Here is a 20,838-nt window from a genome sequence, read left to right as displayed (position 1 = left end):
CTCATGAAGCTGGTTGAGAGAATGCCAAGTGTGCAAAGCTGTCATCAAGGCAATGGGTGGCTACTTTGAAGAATCTCAAACATAAAATATATTTGTTTAACACTTTTTTGGTTACTACATGATTCCATATGTGTTATTTCATAGTTTTTATGTCTTCACTATTATTCTACAATGTAGAAAATAGTAAAAATAAAGAAAAACCCTTGAATGAGTAGATGTGTCCAAACTTTTGACTGGTACTGTACATACACACACATTGACCCAGTTGCAATCCCACACTGAGAAATGGGTCTGAACCATGACGAGAGGTTTTCAGCATTTTGATAGGGTCGAATAATTTGTTTAAAGGGATTTCAACAGGCCAGCCTCTGGGGTACTCAGAGAAAAAAGCAGTGAGGGACTCACTGAGGTATGAACTATGAATGTGGATCTATTGGAGTGTTTTTTACTAACATTGCGTGATAACTCTGGGAGGCCGTTTCAGAATAGAGTGGAGCCAACCCTGTGGATCAGGTTTAAAATATTTCATGAGTATTTTAAAGCAGTGTTGGCTGCCACTCTATGACACACACACGCACGCACGCACGCACGCACTCACACACACACACACACACACACACACACACACACACACACACACACACACACACACACACACACACACACACACACACACACACACACACACACACACACACACACACACACACACACACACACACACACACACACACACACACACACACAGTGTTGGCTGCCACTCTAACAGAGGCCTTTGGCAGCATGTCTCCTATCTGTAATCTCTCTCTCCCTCGCTAGGGAGCTTGTTTTACACCAGACTCACTAACATATTTTCTTACTAAAAAGATTCCTTTTCTGAGAAGAGTGATTTCTAATTTAAGAAAGAGGCCTGAACGTGTCATAACTGCATTGTGGAAGACAGAAGAGCTTTAGTTGGTTCATCCCATTATTCTGGACCCGTGGAGTTTAGTTGGTTTATCCCATTATTCTGGACTCGGGGAGTTTAGTTGGTTCATCCCATTATTCTGGACCTGTGGAGTTTAGTTGGTTCATCCCATTATTCTGGACCCGGGGAGTTTAGTTGGTTCATCCCATTATTCTGGACCCGGGGAGTTTAGTTGGTTCATCCCATTATTCTGGACCCGGGGAGTTTAGTTGGTTTATCCCATTATTCTGGACTCGGGGAGTTTAGTTGGTTCATCCCATTATTCTGGACCTGTGGAGTTTAGTTGGTTCATCCCATTATTCTGGACCCGGGGAGTTTAGTTGGTTCATCCCATTATTCTGGACCCGGGGAGTTTAGTTGGTTCATCCCATTATTCTGGACCCGGGGAGTTTAGTTGGTTCATCCCATTATTCTGGACCCGGGGAGTTTAGTTGGTTCATCCCATTATTCTGGACCCGGGGAGTTTAGTTGGTTCATCCCATTATTCTGGACCCGTGGAGTTTAGTTGGTTCATCCCATTATTCTGGACCCGGGGAGTTTAGTTGGTTCATCCCATTATTCTGGACCCGGGGAGTTTAGTTGGTTCATCCCATTATTCTGGACCCGGGGAGTTTAGTTGGTTCATCCCATTATTCTGGACCCGGGGAGTTTAGTTGGTTCATCCCATTATTCTGGACCCGGGGAGTTTAGTTGGTTCATCCCATTATTCTGGACCCGTGGAGTTTAGTTGGTTCATCCCATTATTCTGGACCCGGGGAGTTTAGTTGGTTCATCCCATTATTCTGGACCCGTGGAGTTTAGTTGGTTCATCCCATTATTCTGGACCCGGGGAGTTTAGTTGGTTCATCCCATTATTCTGGACCCGGGGAGTTTAGTTGGTTCATCCCATTATTCTGGACCCGGGGAGTTTAGTTGGTTCATCCCATTATTCTGGACTCGGGGAGTTTAGTTGGTTCATCCCATTATTCTGGACCCGGGGAGTTTAGTTGGTTCATCCCATTATTCTGGACCCGGGGAGTTTAGTTGGTTCATCCCATTATTCTGGACCCGGGGAGTTTAGTTGGTTCATCCCATTATTCTGGATCCGGGGAGTTTAGTTGGTTCATCCCATTATTCTGGACCCGGGGAGTTTAGTTGGTTCATCCCATTATTCTGGACCCGTGGAGTTTAGTTGGTTCATCCCATTATTCTGGACCCGGGGAGTTTAGGTTGTTCATCCCATTATTCTGGACCCGGGGAGTTTAGTAGGTTCATCCCATTATTCTGGATCCGGGGAGTTTAGTTGGTTCATCCCATTATTCTGGACCCGGGGAGTTTAGTTGGTTCATCCCATTATTCTGGACCCGGGGAGTTTAGTTGGTTCATCCCATTATTCTGGACCCGGGGAGTTTAGTGGGTTCATCCCATTATTCTGGATCCGTGGAGTTTAGTGGGTTCATCCCATTATTCTGGATCCGGGGAGTTTAGTTGGTTCATCCCATTATTCTGGACCCGGGGAGTTTAGTGGGTTCATCCCATTATTCTGGACCCGGGGAGTTTAGTTGGTTCATCCCATTATTCTGGACCCGGGGAGTTTAGTTGGTTCATCCCATTATTCTGGACCCGGGGAGTTTAGTTGGTTCATCCCATTATTCTGGACCCGGGGAGTTTAGTTGGTTCATCCCATCATTCTGGACCCGGGGAGTTTAGTGGGTTCATCCCATTATTCTGGACCCGGGGAGTTTAGTTGGTTCATCCCATTATTCTGGACCCGGGGAGTTTAGTGGGTTCATCCCATTATTCTGGATCCGGGGAGTTTAGTTGGTTCATCCCATTATTCTGGACCCGGGGAGTTTAGTTGGTTCATCCCATTATTCTGGACCCGGGGAGTTTAGTTGGTTCATCCCATTATTCTGGACCCGGGAGTTTAGTTGGTTCATCCCATTATTCTGGACTCGGGGAGTCAGTTGGAGCATAACATTTATCATATCATCTGGTGGAACCAACACCAGAGAGAGGAGAGCAGGGCGGGAAGTGTCAGCACGCCGGTACTGGGAAACAGGGCTCCTTTGTCACAATATCCAGTGTGTGTGTGTGCAGAGATGGGCAAAAATGACAAAATACCCTAAAGACTAATGTATCAAAACAAAATACAACAATAACCTCAACAACATTCTTAGTAACGGTAACAAAAAAAAACGTTTTACTTGCTATGACTCTGATATGTGGTTGTTAATCTACTTTAGTTGAATGCACTGACTGTACGTCACTCTGGATGCTAAATGACCAAAAGGCAAATGTAAATGTGAAAATGACCACTTGCAAAGCATGGATATTATTATTCTAATAAGCTACACCCCTTCAGATGGACAAAGATACAGAAAAATGTATCTTGTTATAAAATACCCTAAAGAATGTATGAAAATAACATCAGTCATATGTCCTGTGCAGTTAGAAATGGAACAAATACATGTGTGAACACCAAGCGTTTTGTCAATTTCAACTTATTTTAGAAGAAATAGTCCATCATTTTCTATCAGGACTGTTGAAAAGTATTTTGTATTTTGAAAATACAAAATACAGCTCTCTAAAGTATCTTGTTACAAAATACACTGGACTAAACTTCAGGCCAGTGAAATACAAATGACAAAATACTCAAATGTAATTTAAATATGCATTTTAAATACATGTAATATCAATACTGCCTCTGGTCTCTCTCTCTGGGCCTGTGATCAGTAATCAGCCCATGTCTGGTCTCTCTCTCTGGGCCTGTGATCAGTAATCAGCCCAGCTCTGGTCTCTCTCTCTGGGCCTGTGATCAGTGATCAGCCATCTCTGGTCTCTCTCTCTCTCTGGGCCTGTGACCAGTGATCAGCCCATCTCTGGTCTCTCTCTCTGGGCCTGTGATCAGTGATCAGCCATCTCTGGTCTCTCTCTGGGCCTGTGATCAGTGATCAGCCCAGCTCTGGTCTCTCTCTGGGCCTGTGATCAGCCCATCTCTGGTCTCTCTCTCTGGGCCTGTGATCAGTGATCAGCCATCTCTGGTCTCTCTCTCTGGGCCTGTGATCAGTGATCAGCCCATCTCTGGTCTCTCTCTCTCTGGGCCTGTGACCAGTGATCAGCCATCTCTGGTCTCTCTCTCTCTGGGCCTGTGATCAGTGATCAGCCATCTCTGGTCTCTCTCTCTCTGGGCCTGTGATCAGTGATCAGCCCATCTCTGGTCTCTCTCTCTGGGCCTGTGATCAGTGATCAGCCCATCTCTGGTCTCTCTCTCTGGGCCTGTGATCAGTGATCAGCCCATCTCTGGTCTCTCTCTCTGGGCCTGTGATCAGTGATCAGCCCATCTCTGGTCTCTCTCTCTGGGCCTGTGATCAGTGATCAGCCCATCTCTGGTCTCTCTCTGGGCCTGTGATCAGTGATCAGCCCATCTCTGGTCTCTCTCTCTGGGCCTGTGATCAGCCCATCTCTGGTCTCTCTCTGGGCCTGTGATCAGTGATCAGCCCAGCTCTGGTCTCTCTCTCTGGGCCTGTGTCAACTCAGCCAGACTTCTCATTATCACACTGACTCACATTGTCTGTCTGTGATGAATAGGACCATTTCACCAACCTGCCAACATCAACCTACTGGGTAACATCAACCAATAATGATTAATTGACAGTCTCTTTGGATACGTGCTTCAAGCTTCACTTCTGCCATCTCCAATACCTGCCAATGGAGAGAATACATAACCACCATCAATTTGGTGTGTGTGTGCGCGCATGTGTGAGTTGATTGCGAATGTGTGTGTGTGCATGCTGCCTGTGTATATTTGTGTGTTATTATAAACATCACAGTGCTGCCCTCTCCTCTCACCTTTCTCTCTCTCTCTCTGGTGATTCATGTAATAACTTTAAAACATAGATATTATTCCCCAACTTCTAGTGTAAACAACAGGGTTTATCTGCCGTTTAATTTGGGGTTGTCAAAAACTGCTTCAGGCTGCAGTTAATAATGCTGATCCAGTAAATGTAATCTTGTTTCTGACAGTTCCTTAAACATTATCAGCCCCTTTAATGTGTCTCCAACAGGGCAGCTGGCAACCATGGCAACCACCTTGGCAATGTGTTCTCTACCCAGCATGCAGTCTAAATGTGATCCTTCTCTCTAAATGTGTTTATCTAGGAAAGAGCTCACGGAAGGGGCCCTAACTCTCTTACACGCACATACAGATACACACGCACACACACAGCAACAAGAAAACAGAATGCCTAGTCACGCATCTTGGGCAGGTTAGGGAGGGAACACAGCTCTGATGACCCTGGGGTTCTGGCATGGAGAAGAGAGAAAGTAGAGCGTGTGTGTGTGTGTGTGTGTGTGCGTGCGCGCGCACGTGCATCTGTGTGTGTGAGTGTGTGTGCATCTGTGTGTGTGTGAGTGTGTGTGTGTGTGTGTGCGTGCGCGCGCACGTGCATCTGTGTGTGTGTGAGTGTGTGTGCATCTGTGTGTGTGTGAGTGTGTGTGTGTGTGTGTGTGTGTGTGCGTGCGTGCGTGCGTGCGCATCTCACACACACACACACACACACACACACGCTCTACTTTCTCTCTTCTCCATGCCAGAACCCCAGGGTCATCAGAGCTGTGTTCCCTCCCTAACCTGCCCAAGATGCGTGACTAGACATTCTGTTTTTTTGTTGCTATGTTTTTTTACAAGGTAGAAGCGTGTCTTACTTTTATACAGCAATTTGTGTTCGGCAGTGATGTTATTGCACTTCAAACCCGGCTTGGAGAGCAGAAAACACGCTGCTGCCAAGTCTACACACACCCTCTCCACATCGCACGCGAGCTGGCTGTGGTATGTGCCTGGTAAGGGGTGTGTAGGTGGTTGAGGTTTGGGGGTGGGATGAGGGTGTGGGTGTACTGTATGTGTTAGTGAGGGTGTGTATGTGGGGGTTTAGTGTGTATGTGTGTGCTGGGTAGAGGTGTGTGTGCATGCATGTGCTTGTGAAGTGTATGTTTGGAGTGTAAAGGGGTGTGTGTTGGTCAGGTGAAGTGTGTTTGTAGTGTAAAGGGGTGTGTGTTGGTCAGGTGAAGTGTGTTTGTAGTGTTAAGGGGTGTGTGTTTGTCAGGTGAATTGTGTTTGGGGGTTTAGACCCACAGAGGCCCTCCACTCCTATACCACGCCCCAGTCTGAGGCTTCTATCACAGACACCCAGACTAAACCCCAGCCCCCTGGACCACCAGACCAGACACCCAGACTAAACCCCAGCCCCCTGGACCACCAGACCAGACACCCAGACTAAACCCCAGCCCCCTGGACCACCAGACCAGACACCCAGACTAAACCCCAGCCCCCTGGACCACCAGACCAGACACCCAGACTAAACCCCAGCCCCCTGGACCACCAAACCAGACACCCAGACTAAACCCCAGCCCCCTGGACCACCAGACCAGACCAGACACCCAGACTAAACCCCAGCCCCCTGGACCACCAGACCAGACACCCAGACTAAACCCCAGGCCCCTGGACCACCAGACCAGACACCCAGACTAAACCCCAGCCCCCTGGACCACCAGACCAGACACCCAGACTAAACCCCAGGCCCCTGGACCACCAGACCAGACACACAGACCCTGAACTGGTCAGCCCAGAGTGCAGGGTTCAGCTACCCTTCCTCCATTTGGCTGGGGCTGGGTATATGGCTGGGGAGAGGTGTATGGCTGGTGCTGGGTATATGGCTGGTGCTGGGTATATGGCTGGGGCTGTGTATATGGCTGGGGCTGGGTATATGGCTGGGGCTGGGTATATGGCTGGGGAGAGGTGTATGGCTGGGGAGAGGTGTATGGCTGGGGAGGGGTATATGCCTGGGGCTGGGTATATGGCTGGGGAGGGGTATATGGCTGGGACTGGGTATATGGCTGGGGCTGGGTATATGGCTGGGGAGAGGTGTATGGCTGGTGCTGGGTATATCGCTGGGGAGGGGTATATGACTGGGGAGGTGTATATGGCTGGGGAGGTGTATATGGCTGTGGAGAGGTATATGGCTGGGGAGGGGTATATGCCTGGGGCTGGGTATATGGCTGGGGAGGGGTATATGGCTGGGGAGAGGTATATGGCTGGGGAGGGGTATATGGCTGGGGAGGTGTATATGGCTGGGGAGAGGTATATGGCTGGGGAGGGGTACAGTATATGGCTGGGGAGGGGTATATAGCTGGGGAGGGGTACAGTATATGGCTGGGGAGGGGTATATGCCTGGGGCTGGGTATATGACTGGGGAGGGGTATATAGCTGGGGAGGGGTACAGTATATGACTGGGGGGGGGGGGTATATAGCTGGGGAGGGGTACAGTATTTGGCTGAGGAGGGGTATATGGCTTGGGAGGGGTATATGGCTGGGGAGGGGTATATGGCTGGGGAGGGGTATATGGCTTGGGAGGGGTATATGGCTTGGGAGGGGTATATGGCTGGGGCTGGGTATATGGCTTGGGAGGGGTATATGGCTGGGGCTGGGGACATGGCTTGGGAGGGGTATATGGCTGGAGAGGGGTATATGGCTTGGGAGGGGTATATGGCTGGGGCTGGGTATATGGCTTGGGAGGGGTATATGGCTGGGGATGGGTATATGGCTGGGGAGGGGTATATGGCTTGGGAGGGGTATATGGCTGGGGCTGGGTATATGGCTTGGGAGGGGTATATGGCTGGGCTGGGTATATGGCTTGGGAGGGGTATATGGCTGGGGAGGGGTATATGGCTTGGGAGGGGTGTCACGTTCCTGACCTGTTTTCCTTTGTTATGTATTTGTTTTAGTTGGTCAGGGCGTGAGTTGGGTGGGTTGGTCTAGGTTTCTATTTCTATGTTGGCTTTTTGTGTTCGGCCTGGTATGATTCTCAATCAGAGACAGGTGTGTATCGTTTGTCTCTGATTGGGAGTCATACTAAGGCAGCCAGGGTTTCACTGGTGTTTTGTGGGTGTTTGTTTCCTGTGTTAGCGTTTGGGCCACACAGGACTGTTGCAGGTTAGTCACGTTTGTTGTTTTGTTAATTTGTAGTGTTTGTTGGTTTGCCATTAAAATCATGAATACCTCCTACTCCGCATCTTGGTCCGATCCATGCTCCTCCTCGTCTGAGGAGGAGAACGACATTGACAACCTTTACAAGGGGTATATGGCTTTGGAGGTGTATATGGCTTGGTAAGGGTATATGGTTGGGGCTGGGTATATGGCTTTGGAGGGGTATATGGCTTGGAAGGGGTATATGGTTGGGGCTGGGTATATGGCTTTGGAGGGGTATATGGCTTGGTAGGGGTATATGGTTGGGGCTGGGTATATGGCTTTGGAGGGGTATATGGCTTGGAAGGGGTATATGGTTGGGGCTGAGGCATAGGTCTCCCTCCCTACATCTTCTCTCAGAGTCTAACTCTGTTTTTATCCCCAGATCTATTGATGATATACAGCAATTCTCTTCACATCACTTTGGGTTCTGTGGAAGTTTGGACTCTGGAGTATTCTAAGATACCGTAACAGTAAAAACATCATCAGCCACCATGCTGCCAAGGCCAACAAGATCTCATGGTTTGACCAATTTGACTTCAGATTCGGACATTTATCCACCTTTCTCCAAACGTCAAATTTTGAAGTTGCTCCAAACTTCAAATGTTGAAGTGTTTTTGACACCCTGGACTGCTCCACCTGCTGCAGCTCCTTCATTCATTACGAATGGTTAAGTTAAAGGTTAAGGTTTGGGAAATGGTTTAAACAAAAACAACTCCACGGTTAAGTTCAGGCATTCATTACGAATGGTTAAGTTAAAGGTTAAGTCTAACACTGGGATTGAATATGGACCTTCGGAGCCGGAGCTGACCGTTTATGCCCATCCACCATTCCCGTCCACAACAACCTAGCAAAACCCAAGCCGGGTCATGGACGGACGTCCAATTTCGAAGTGAATTTTGAGCTTCCTGGCATCTGAGAACATCCCAACATCAGCTCCCCTGTACTGTTACATCTGTCTGACATGGGAAGGGCAGGGGAACAGAACAGTCTGAGTTGAGTTTTTCATTCAGCTTGTGTCTTCCTCTTTTCCCGTTGGAAGTCAAACCAGATGTGCTGTTACAGCCTGATTGTAACTCCCAGGTCACTGACCAGATGGAGGGATATCCTCATCTTCTCCTCTACTCTCTCCTCTCCTCCCTTCTCTCCTATCCCCTCTCCTACCTATTCCCCTCCTCTCCTCTCATGTGCCAGCCAGCCAGCATGTCTGTCTGTCTGTCTGTCTGTCTGTCTGTCTGTTCTGTACTGAGCTGTCTTCTTTGAGCTACAGTATGTGTGTGTCTGTGTGTGTGTGTGTGTGTGTGTGTGTCTGCATTCTTCCGTGTGTGCATGTGTATGAGCTCTGTCATAAAGAGGTCTAGACCCTGGAAACACTGTCAGGAGTGGAGGGTTCTAAACCTCAGATGATGAAGCCTTGCGTGTATCTGCAGCTTCCTCACATGACTGTCAATACAGATCACATGACCCTCCTGGACAGATCCCTGAAATGTTATCATATGGAGTACTGTCTTTCTCTGCATGGACACAGGGGTCTCTCTCCCTGTTTCTTTCTCTATCCATCTCTCTCATTCTGTCTATATCTCTGTCTCTTTCTCTCTCTCCTATCTTTCTCTCTCACTGTCTCTCTCTTTTTCTCTGTGAGTATGGTGCTCTACTTCAGTGGAGGCTGCTGAGGAGAGGACGGCTCATAATAATGTCTGGAACGGAGCGAATGGAATGCATTTAATACCATTCCAATCATTCTACTCTAGCCATTACCACGAGCCTGTCCTCCCTGATTAAGGTGCCACCAACCTCCTGTACTCTACTCCCTCTCCCTCTGACAGACAAATAGTATCTTTCTACTGCATTAAGACTGGACTGGGTCCTCCTGTCACAGGATTCATTAAGACTGGACTGAGTCCTCCTGTCACAGGCTGCATTAAGACTGGACTGAGTCCTCCTGTCACAGGATTCATTAAGACTGGACTGAGTCCTCCTGTCACAGGCCGCATTAAGACTGGACTGAGTCCTCCTGTCACAGGCTGCATTAAGACTGGACTGAGTCCTCCTGTCACAGGCTGCATTAAGACTGGACTGAGTCCTCCTGTCACAGGATTCATTAAGACTGGACTGAGTCCTCCTGTCACAGGCTGCATTAAGACTGGACTGAGTCCTCCTGTCACAGGCTGCATTAAGACTGGACTGAGTCCTCCTGTCACAGGCTTCATTAAGACTGGACTGAGTCCTCCTGTCACAGGCCGCATTAAGACTGGACTGGGTCCTCCTGTCACAGGCTGCATTAAGACTGGACTGAGTCCTCCTGTCACAGGCTTCATTAAGACTGGACTGAGTCCTCCTGTCACAGGCTGCATTAAGACTGGACTGAGTCCTCCTGTCACAGGCTTCATTAAGACTGGACTGAGTCCTCCTGTCACAGGCCGCATTAAGACTGGACTGGGTCCTCCTGTCACAGGCTGCATTAAGACTGGACTGAGTCCTCCTGTCACAGGCTGCATTAAGACTGGACTGAGTCCTCCTGTCACAGGCTGCATTAAGACTGGACTGAGTCCTCCTGTCACAGGCTTCATTAAGACTGGACTGGGTCCTCCTGTCACAGGCTTCATTAAGACTGGACTGGGTCCTCCTGTCACAGGCTTCATTAAGACTGGACTGGGTCCTCCTGTCACAGGCTTCATTAAGACTGGACTGAGTCCTCCTGTCACAGGCTGCATTAAGACTGGACTGAGTCCTCCTGTCACAGGCTGCATTAAGACTGGACTGAGTCCTCCTGTCACAGGCTGCATTAAGACTGGACTGGGTCCTCCTGTCACAGGCTGCATTAAGACTGGACTGAGTCCTCCTGTCACAGGCTGCATTAAGACTGGGGTCCTGTCTGGGCTCTAAGAGTCTCCAACATTATGTGGTGTGTGTGCATATGTCAGCCACGAGGACAGTCATGGAAAACCCACAGAATACCAGACCACTCTGAGCAGATCTGTCAACATCCTGTGAGACTGCAGTGTATTAGCAGTAATAAAGTCTGATAGAGCCCATAAATCCCGGTCAGCTGGAGGAAAATGGACTCTGACATGGTAATGAAGACGTCCCAACCAGGCAACAGTCTGGCCTGCGCTGGAAGTTAAACTAATATTATCAAACCCAAATAATTTCACTGTTTGTAGAATACTATCAACAAAGCAAGACACTAAACAACAACAGAAAGCTGATCAGAACCATATTGCCGTGCAACATTCCTCTGGCCTGGCTGGCTGGCCGTGGCGTGTGTGCGTGCATGAGCCTCAGGAGATGACTGTGTGGTTGACAACATTCTAACAACAAGGCAGTGTCAGGAGGAAGGTCTGAAACACTAGTGACACAGTGTTAACCAGGATCAACCCCCTGCTACTCTGGGCCCATAGACTGAGCATGGGGTATATATAGTATGTCTGGGGTATAGGACTGGGGCTAAGGTATCGAGTTGAGGCTGGGGCTCATGTATAAATCTTGAGTATAAGCCTGGGGTAATTATTTATATTTATTAATTTAACTAGGTAAGTCAGTTAAGAACAAATTCTTATTTTCAATGACGACCTAGGAACCTTGGGTTAACTGCCTTGTTCTGGGGCAGAACAACAGATTTTTACCTTGTCATGTCGGGGATTCGATCTTGCAACCTTTCGGTTACTAGTCCAACGCTCTAACCACTAGGCTACCTGCCTGCCGAGGTATAGGACTGGGGTATAAGCCTGGGGTATAGGACTGGGGTATAGGGCTGGGGCTCATGTATAAAGCTTGGGTATAAGCCTGGGGTATAAGTCTGGGGTATAGGACTGGGGTATAGGACTGGGGTATAAGTCTGGGGTATAAGCCTGGGGTATAGGACTGGGGTATAGGACTGGGGTATAAGTCTGGGGTTTAGGACTGGGGTATAAGTCTGGGGTATAAGTCTGGGGTATAAGTCTGGGGTATAGGACTGGGGTATAAGTCTGGGGTATAGGACTGGGGTATAGGTCTGAGGTATAGGACTGGGGTATAAGTCTCGGGTATAAGCCTGGGGTATAGGTCTGGGGTATTAGCCTGGGGTATAGGACTGGGGTATAAGTCTGGGGTATAAGTCTGGGGTATAGGACTGGGGTATAAGCCTGGGGTATAGGACTGGGGTATAAGTCTGGGGTATAAGCCTGGGGTATAAGCCTGGGGTATAGGTCTGGGGTATAAGTCTGGGGTATAAGCCTGGGGTATAGGACTGGGGTATAAGCCTGGGGTATAGGACTGGGATGTAAGTCTGGGGTATAAGTCTGGGGTATAAGCCTGGGGTATAAATAAGCCTGGGGTATAGGACTGGGGTATAGGACTGGGGTATAGTACTGAGGTATAAGTTTGGGGTATAAGTCTGGGGTATAAGCCTGGGGTATAGGACTGGGGTATAGGACTGGGGTATAGGACTGGCGTATAGGACTGGGGTATAGGACTGGGGTATAGGACTGGGGTATAGGACTGGGGTATAAGTCTGATGCTTGTAACGGTCATTCTCCTCCTCTTCGTCTGAAGAGGAGGAGTAGGGATTGGACCAAAGCGCAGCGTGGAATGTGGACATAATGATGTTTATTAAAGTAAAGACGAAACACGAAAACACTTCAACAAACTACAAAACAAATAAACGATTTAGACAGACCTGGACTTGAGAACGTACAATAGACGAAGAACGCACGAACAGGAACAGACTACATACACGAACGACAAAACGAAACAGTCCCGTGTGGTGCAACATACACAGACACGGAAGACAACCACCCACAACAAACAATGTGAATCAACCTACCTATATATGGTTCTCAATCAGAGGAAAACGTCAACCACCTGCCTCTGATTGAGAGCCATACAAGGTCAATTAACACTGACACTTAACATAGAACAAACAACACAGACTGCCCACCCAGCTCACGTCCTGACCCACTAAACACAACTATACAAAAGGAAAACAAGGTCAGGAACGTGACAATGCTTGAATGATGATTTGCTCATAGACATTTTTCCACATAACTCAGTAGCTAAGAGCTGGTGATGGTAAGGTTTGTGCTAAATATAATACAACAAATATTATTACATAACTTACAGTCCATTAGAGATGCTGTTGAGGGATGTGGCTCAGATTTAGCCGTGACCGCGGTAAACTGATCTCTGGCTGGGGGCCAGCACTGTCATCTTCTTCATCAGTTATTATGGAGGGTCAGGCAATCAAGTACATTTACAATTACATTTTAGTAATTTAGCAGACGCGCTTATCCAGAGAGACTTACAGTCTTTCATGTCTGTTTCCACCATGAGATAAACGTAAACTCATGGACGGTAAGTAGATAAGATGCAAACAGTATCAGTTTGTCATCTTGTCCTCAGTAGTCAACTTCTGAGCCATTGTTTGATTCTATAAAGCACCAGGCTGAAAGAGAGGTCAATAGGTTGGGATAGTTCTATGTGTGTGTGTCTGTGTGTGTGTGCCTGTATGTATGCATGTGTAGTCTCTGTAAGGACATGGTCTGTCATATAGGGTGACTGGTCCTTGGGCCTGTGTGTGATGAGGGTGAGGATCAGGTCTGTGAGAGTTGTTTATTCTGAATGAGAAGTTATTTCTAGGTGTGATGCTGTTGTTTCTAGTGCTGACCCAGGGAGAGCAGGGGAGAGCAGGGTCCACTCAGAGAGAACTCTAGCAGAGTAACCTAATATACAAACACTGACTTTACAATCTGTAAAGAGTTAGGAGGCAGATAAGGAGACGGTGTGCGTGTGTGTGTGTATAGTTAAACAAAACACACACACACACAGCCTCACACACACAGGCAGAAGAGAGGGCTTACAAATGGTTCTGGGCAGGGATCCCACCATAACGGGAATTCCACACCAGATCACCAATCTGGACATGTTTACCTACCAATGAGAACTGGGAGGCTGTGTGTGTGTGTGTGTGTGTGTGTGTGTGTGTGTGTGTGTGTGTGTGTGTGTGTGTGTGTGTTTTGTTTAACTATACTTGTGGTACCAGAAGTCCTCAAAAGGATAATAAAACAAGGAAAATCCATTCATTTTGCCGGTCCCCACAAGGAAAAATGCTATTTTAGGTTTAGGGGTTAGGTTTAAGGTTAAGGTTACAATTAGAGTTAGGTGTATTTTTAGGGTTAGGTATAGTTTTAGGGTTAGGGTTAGAGCTGTAGAGTTAAGGTTAGGTTATGGTTAGGTTAAGGGATAAGGTTAGAGTTCGATTTATGGTTAGGGATAATCGTATAATCGGATTTTGGATGGGAATCAATTCTTTGGTCCCCACAAGGATAGCAATATAAAACTGTGCACGTGTGTGTGTGTGTGTGTGTGTGTGTGTGTGTGTGTGTGTGTGTGTGTGTGTGTGTGTGTGTGTGTGTGTGTGTGTGTGTGTGTGTATGTTTGAGGTCGGAGGAAACCCAGGGCTGTCGTGACTGGGGATGAGAGCGGGGAGAGAGGGGGGGGTGGGGAGATACCATCAGGCCCTGATTTCTGTGGTTATGATGACATCCAGATAATAGCACACATACATACACACACACACACACACACACACACACACACACACACACATATATATATATACACACACACACACATATACACACACACACGTCCCTTTAGCAGCCTAGCCCAGCACCACTGCGCTGACACACACACACACACTCCAGAGTCGGTAAATTAGAGCTTAGCATGCGAGCGGCAAGCAGATGGGCTGGTTAATTACTGTTGTGTACAGTGGAGCTCTCCTCCCTCCCTCCCTTCCTTCTTTCCTTCCACCCTCTCCCTCTCAGCCCTCTGCTAGACCCCACCATACGATCTGCTCTTCATGAGTGTTATGTATTAACTGGTACCAGCCCGTGATGTGTAACATGCAGGTGGTCGCAGGAGAGAGAAAAACATGATGGCTTTATGGTTTCAAGGTGTTTTTCATATTGGGGATGGGGTTGCATTGCTCTCAACTTGATTCAAATGGTGTCACACACACACACACACACACACACACACACACACGTGTCAGATCCAATGTGAAGTCTGCAGTATGACACGGTGTGTGAAGCAGCAGATGGAGGACCTGATTGAGAGCATTTCTTCACTCCGTTTAGTTTTTGGTGATATCTGAAATGGTGCATTACAAAATAAAGATCCTTCATTGTGAGCGTGTGTGTTAGTTACAGAAGAAAGGGAGGCCCATAGAAGAGCTGTGTGTGTGTGTGTGTGTGTGTGTGTGTGTGTGTGTGTGTGTGTGTGTGTGTGTGTGTGTGTGTGTGTGTGTGTGTGTGTGTGTGTGTGTGTGTGTGTGTGTGTGTGTGTGTGTTACGTCAGACGGTTAGCACGTCAATTTCAGATGATCTGTCATGATTAGTGTCATGGGATGATTATTTCAACATGATCTCATTTTATGATCTAATGGTTCTGAAGATATACAGAACTGTTTCTCCTGTTAATATGTGTTCATTCTGTTCCAGATAATAACAGTTAATTCTCCTCCAGACGAGTTACAGGGAAACATCCACCCTGATGCTGCTCCTTCCTCTGAGAAGACATGGAGAATTCCAGATCTGCCAGCCCATCAGGTCTAGACCCTCCACTCTACCCTGAGCACCACGCACGCACGCACGCACGCACGCACGCACGCACACACGCACACACGCACACACGCACACACGCACACACACACACACACACACACACACACACACACACACACTGTGGGACAGTTGGAGATTGAATTTGAATATTGAAACAATATAAAAGGTTATAAAACATTCTTCCAATTGTAAACAAAATAACTAATTTCTGCGCTAAACCTTTATATTGGCCAACAAAAACATAGAAAGTGTATGTATAGACTATGAGAGGTATAGATAAACCCAGGTCTATATGCCTGTGTTCTTGTGTGGGTATGTTTTGTGTGTGTAATGTCCTGCAGTTCTGTGCAGGGATGTGTCCGATCCTCCCTTTTGGGTTTGTGTGTGTGTGTGTGTGTGTGTGTGTGCGCGCCTGTGCGTGGCGTGTGTGTGTGTGTGTGTGAGGGGTGGTCTCAGTCTCAGCCCAGCTTTGGCTCAGCCAGTCAGTGGTAATTGTATCCAGGCGTGTTTGGGGTTGGTTCCCTGAGTTACTACTGTTCGCCTGTGATTTACAAGACTGTGTGAGATATGGAAACCTCTCACGCAACTCCAGATATGGACTGAGAGGAAGCACATTGAGCAATGGCCCCTTACAAACACACACGTCATGAACACACAAACCAAAACACACACGTCATACACACGCATACATGCGAACACACACACACGTCATACACACGCATGCATGCGAACACACACACACGTCATACACACGCATGCATGCGAACACACACACACGTCATACACACGCATGCATGCGAACACACACACACACGTCATACACACGCATGCATGCGAACACACACACACACGTCATACACACGCATGCATGCGAACACACACACACACACACACACACACACACACACACACACACACACACCCCCCCCCACCCTGTGGGGAGGAGTTGGGAGAAGCATGCTATTCCTCCATCATATCTGTTTACAGTGTTTTCATCTCTCCAGCTGGCATCTTCTGGTGGTGAGAATGTCTGCTGGGGCCTAATGGGAAATGCATGCTGAGAATATGTGTTCCAAATGGCCCCCTATTCCCCTACATAGTGCACTACTTTAGACCAGGGCCCATTGGGGCCCATACTGATAATTATAGAGGGCCGACTGCCTGCGACCCGCTCTAACATTCTAATTAATAGTTCAATGGCTGAAATTAAAATCACTTTCATATTTGAGAGCTTTTTTTGCAATAAACATTATTTTTTACTATTTATTTGTAATTCACGGAAACTGAGACGTAATCTTTATTTGCTGAATCTCAATGTTGTTGAGTTGTTGTTCGTATAGATGTTGTTACTGTCACGTTCCTGACCTATTTATGTTAGTTGTTATGTGTGTTAGTTGGTCAGGACGTGAGGTTGGGTGGGCATTCTATGTTTTCTGTTTCTGTGTTGGTTTTGGGTTGCCTGGTATGGCTCTTAATTAGAGGCAGGTGTTTGGCGTTCCTCTAATTAAGAGTCATATTTAGGTAGGCGTTGTCACAGTGTTCGTTGTGGGTGATTGTCTTCCGTGTTTTGTGTATGTCCTTGCACCACACGGGACTGTTTTCGGTTTGTTTTGTTCATCGTTGTTTTTGTGTAGCCTGTTTTCTCTATTCGTGCGTTCTTCTTGTTTCATGTAAGTTCGTCGTCTAGGTCTGTCTACACCGTTTGTTGTTTTGTTAGTTTATTCAAGTTCGTGTTTTTTCGTTAATAAATATGTGTTCAAACTCCACTGCGCCTTGGTTCGATCAATACTCCTCCTTTTCGACCAAAGAGAAGGAGGACCGCCGTTACAGAATCACCCACCATTCCAGAGCCAAGCAGCAGAGTAAATGGAGTAAGGGACAGGAAAAGAAGGAGGAATGGACTTGGGACGATATATTGGACGGAAAAGGTTGCTACACATGGGAGGAGATCCTGGCTGGTAGGGATCGCCTCCCATGGGAACAGCTGGAGGCACTGAGGAGAGCAGAGGCTACCGGAGAGAGGAACCGGAGTTATGAGGGAACGTGTCTGGCACGGAAGCCCAAAAAGCCCGTGAGTAACACCCAAAAATTTCTTGGGGGGAGGCTAAGAGGTAGTGGGCCAAGGGCAGGTAGGAGACCTGCGCCCACTTCCCAGGCTTACCGTGGAGAGCGGGAGTACGGGCAGGCGCCGTGTTACGCAGTAGAGCGCACGGTGTCTCCTGTACGAGTGCATAGGCCAGTGCGGGTTATTCCACCTCCCCGCACTGGGAGGGCTAGATTGGGTATTGAGCCAGGTGTCATGAGGCCGGCTCAACGCGTCTGGTCTCCAGTGCGTCTCCTCGGGCCGGCATACATGGCACCTGCCTTACGCATGGTTTCCCCGGTTCGCCTACATAGGCCGGTGCGGGTTATTCCACCTCCCCGCACTGGTCGGGTGACCGGGAGCATTCAACCAGGTAAGGTTGGGCAGGCTCAATGCTCAAGAGTGCCAGTACGCCTCCACGGTCCGGTATTTCCGGCGCCACCTCCCCGCCCCAGCCTAGTACCTACAGTGCCTACACTACGCACTAGGCTACCAGTGCGTCTCCTGAGCCCAGTTCCTCCTCCACGCACTCTCCCTGTAGTGCGTGTATCTAGCCCGGTGCCTCCAGTTCCGGCACCACGCACTAAGCCTCCTGTGCGTCTCCAGAGCCCTGTACACACTGTATCTTCTCCCCCTACTAATCCTGATGTGCTTGTCCTCAGCCCGGTGTCACCAGTGCCGGTACCTCGCACCAGGTATAGAGTGGGCTTTGAGAGTACAGTGTGCCCTGTCCCTGCTCCCCGCACTAGTAGGAAGGTGCGTATCCTTAGCCCAGTGCCTCCAGTTCCGGCACCACGCACCAGGTCTACAGTGCGCCTTATCCGGCCAGAGCCATCCATCTCCCCAGCGCCATCTGAGCCATCCGTCTCCCCAGCGCCATCTGAGCCATCCGTCTCCCCAGCGCCATCTGAGCCATCCGTCTCCCCAGCGCCATCTGAGCCATCCGTCTCCCCAGCGCCGTCTGAGCCATCCGTCTGCATTGAGCCTGCAAAGCCGCCCGTCTGCATTGAGCCTGCAAAGCCGCCCGTCTGCCATGAGCCTACAGAGCCGTCCGCCAGACAGGAGCCGCTAGAGCCGCCCGCCAGACAGGAGCCGCCAGAGCCGCCCGCCAGACAGGATCTGCCAGAGCCGCTAACCAGACAGGATCTGCCAGAGCCGCTAACCAGACAGGATCTGCCAGAGCCGCCAACCAGACAGGATCTGCCAGAGCCGCCAACCAGACAGGATCTGCCAGAGCCGCCAGCGAGCCATGAGCAGCCAGAGCCGTCAGAGAGCCATGAGCGTCGAGAGCCGTCAGCCTGCCATGAGCGTCGAGAGCCGTCAGCCTGCCATGAGCGTCGAGAGCCGTCAGCCTGCCATGAGCGTCGAGAGCCGTCAGCCTGCCATGAGCGTCGAGAGCCGTCAGCCTGCCATGAGCGTCGAGAGCCGTCAGCCTGCCATGAGCGTCGAGAGCCGTCAGCCTGCCATGAGCGTCGAGAGCCGTCAGCCTGCCATGAGCGTCGAGAGCCGTCAGCCTGCCATGAGCGTCGAGAGCCGTCAGCCAGCCATGAGCGTCGAGAGCCGTCAGTCAGCCATGAGCTGCCCTTCAGCCAGAAACGGCTATTTACCCAGAACTGCCCCTCAGTCCAGAGCTGTCTCTCTGTCCGGAGCTGCCTTTCAGTCCGGAGTTGCCCCTCTATCATTATCTCCCTCTCTATCTTGATCTACCTCTATATTCTTATCTATCCCTCTGTCTTGATCTATCTCTCTGTCCCGGTGCTGTCCCTATTAGTGATGTTACTAAGAAGATTTTGTGGGGGTAAAAGGAGGGTGGACATTCTTAGAGGGAGATGGAAGCTAGGATGGATTATGGTGGGGTGGGGACCTCGCCCGGAGCCTGAGCCACCACCGTGGTTAGATGCCCACCCAGACCCTCCCCTAGACTTTGTGCTGGTGCGCCCGGAGTTCGCACCTTATGGGGGGGGTAATGTCACGTTCCTGACCTATTTATGTTAGTTGTTATGTGTGTTAGTTGGTCAGGACGTGAGGTTGGGTGGGCATTCTATGTTTTCTGTTTCTGTGTTGGTTTTGGGTTGCCTGGTATGGCTCTTAATTAGAGGCAGGTGTTTGGCGTTCCTCTAATTAAGAGTCATATTTAGGTAGGCGTTGTCACAGTGTTCGTTGTGGGTGATTGTCTTCCGTGTTTTGTGTATGTCCTTGCACCACACGGGACTGTTTTCGGTTTGTTTTGTTCATCGTTGTTTTTGTGTAGCCTGTTTTCTCTATTCGTGCGTTCTTCTTGTTTCATGTAAGTTCGTCGTCTAGGTCTGTCTACACCGTTTGTTGTTTTGTTAGTTTATTCAAGTTCGTGTTTTTTCGTTAATAAATATGTGTTCAAACTCCACTGCGCCTTGGTTCGATCAATACTCCTCCTTTTCGACCGAAGAGAAGGAGGACCACCATTACAGTTACTGCCATGACTGTGTTGTTGAGTTGTTGTGTGAGTATAGATGTTGTTACTGCCATGACTGTGTTGTTGTGTGAGTATAGATGTTGTTACTGCCATGACTGTGTTGTTGAGTTGTTGTTCGTATAGATGTTGTTACTGCCATGACTGTGTTGTTGTGTGAGTATGTGGCAACATCTACAACCAGACTGCTTAGAGACCTGGGAATTAAGGGCCAGAGCCAGCGTTCGGCAATCAAAGCTGTATCAGAGGCGGCAGAAGGCAGCAGTCAATGGCTCTGGATGAAGAGGAAAGACCCCAGCTGGGCCCCGAAGTGAGAGGGCCAGGAGGTATGCGGTCAACAATGCTTGACTCAGTGAGGAAGACGCCCCTGCCATGCATAGTCCCATGGGATGTTGGCTATCAACAACAAGGCAACTCCTATGACTAATTGGGAATGGGACGCAAGCGTAGGATTGATCACCCTGTCGCTGGCCGCCTTTGGGGAGGGTGTATAGTGTGAAAGGCCGAAACACCCTAGGAACCAAAGGTACACTACTGACGATGCGCTCCCCAAATTTCACCAGTCTCACTGTTCATGAACTCTTGGAAGTGCTTGCACAAAGGATAGTAACATCTCATCCTGTGTTCTTGGAATCTGCCATGACTGTGTTGTTGAGTTGTTGTGTGAGTATAGATGTTGTTACTGCCATGACTGTGTTGTTGTGTGAGTATAGATGTTGTTACTGCCATGAC

The sequence above is a fragment of the Salvelinus fontinalis genome, unplaced genomic scaffold (genome assembly GCF_029448725.1).
Source record: "Salvelinus fontinalis isolate EN_2023a unplaced genomic scaffold, ASM2944872v1 scaffold_0339, whole genome shotgun sequence".
Lineage (NCBI taxonomy): Eukaryota > Metazoa > Chordata > Actinopteri > Salmoniformes > Salmonidae > Salvelinus > Salvelinus fontinalis.
This window is presented reverse-complemented; position numbering follows the sequence as displayed.